The following is a 1,742-nucleotide window of genomic DNA, read 5'->3' as shown; positions in this document are numbered from 1 at the left end:
TTTTCTATACATAGTATATATACAGGAAGTGAAGCAGCATAGGGTGATCTCCACTAACTTCAAAAGTGTGAGGACTGTATCTCCTTGAATAACATTAACAACATAAAACTGATTTCTATGAGGTTAGACAAGGCACTACATTGCTTTACCTTTTTTTTTTTCCTGTCAGTTCCAAACTGACTGCTCCTCACTGGGCTTTTGCTATAGTACAATTTGTTTGCTAATCTAATGGTTACCCAGGGTGGAAAGTGTTTGGTGGAGCTCCCCAATTAAAATAAGCTTGGAAGAAGGAGCGGCATCAACTTCCACAGTAGCTTGCCTGTGGAATCTCTATGAACTTGGAGTAATGAAAAAAGCTAAACAAGTGTTCAGGTCTTTCATTCATAGGATTACTATGAGTAGTCAATGACTCGACAGTACTTAATAACAACACCAACACAATCCAAGGGAAAGAAATGCTGCATGGGGTAAAATCAAGAATGATATACTCCAGGGCAGTGCTTCCTCCATACCTATTCAACTTATATAATGAGCAAATCATTCAAGAAGCTGGACTTAAAGATGAATGTGGTATCAGAATCAGAGGAAGCCTCATGAGCAAGTGCTTTATGCAGATGGCATAGTCTTGCTAACTGAAACTGAGGAGGACTTGTTACACTTACTGCAGAAAATCAAAGACTACAGCCTTCAGTATGGATTACACCTCAACATCAAGAAGACCAAATTCTTCATCACATAGGAAACATCATAATAGATGGAGAAAATACTGAAATTGTCAACTAATGAATTTTATTTTTCTGGATATGTAATTAACACCCCCATGGTCCTAGCAGCCAGGATATCAGGAGAGTCCTACACTGGGAAGATCTGCTGTCAGGGACCACTCTAAAGTACAGAGGAGTAATAATATCAGTTGAAAGACTGTGGTGTGAATTATTAAGGCCATAATCTTTCCCATCACTTATTATACGTCTTAAAGTTGGATTATTCCAAGGATGAAAAAAAAGAAGAATCTTGTCTTTGAGTTGTGGTGTAGGAGTCATGTACTCAATTTCCTATAGACTTCCAAAAAGAACAAAGAGATATGTCTTGGAGAAAATGAAACCAGAGTGCTCCCTCAGAGGTAAGAATTATGAAGCTGTGTCTCACAAACATTGAACATGTTAAGAGCGTCTCTGTTCCTTGGAAATTGGCTTAAACTTCAAAAGGTGAAGGATCAGCAAAAGAAAGGAAGACTAACAACCAGATAAATTAACACAGTGACTGTATTAATGGGCTCAAGTGTGTCAGACGGGATGACAATGGCACAGGATAGGACAAGATTTAGATATTTTGTTCAGAACGTTGCTTTGAGCTGTACTTAACTCAAGAAGGCTAACAACAGAAACATCCATTACAGTGACCAACCAGAACTCACAGACAACACTTATCATTATGGAATTTCTTAAGGAAGAAAGTGGCTAAAATTTAGGCCAGAATCATTCCAGATACAATTTTAAGTCAGGCTCACATTTGCAAGTATACCTTCCTCTAATTTTCAGCCTTGTTGAGTACTGCTGCACAGCTCTGGAACAGTTAAAAATCTCTTTGTGTTCTGTTCCTTACGGGCATCCCACTTTCCCCCTACCACTGCCACTAGGGTATATGCCTCAGTTCTTGGTCTATAGAGTGGCAGCTCTGGCTTCACACAGATCTCTGGTTCTCTGCCCCATCTACTACTTCTGCAAATGGTCTGGTCTGAG

Source organism: Elephantulus edwardii, unplaced genomic scaffold (assembly GCF_000299155.1).
Source record: "Elephantulus edwardii isolate Elephantulus edwardi_28Jun2011 unplaced genomic scaffold, EleEdw1.0 scaffold00300, whole genome shotgun sequence".
Lineage (NCBI taxonomy): Eukaryota > Metazoa > Chordata > Mammalia > Macroscelidea > Macroscelididae > Elephantulus > Elephantulus edwardii.
Note: the sequence above shows the minus strand (reverse complement) of the source record.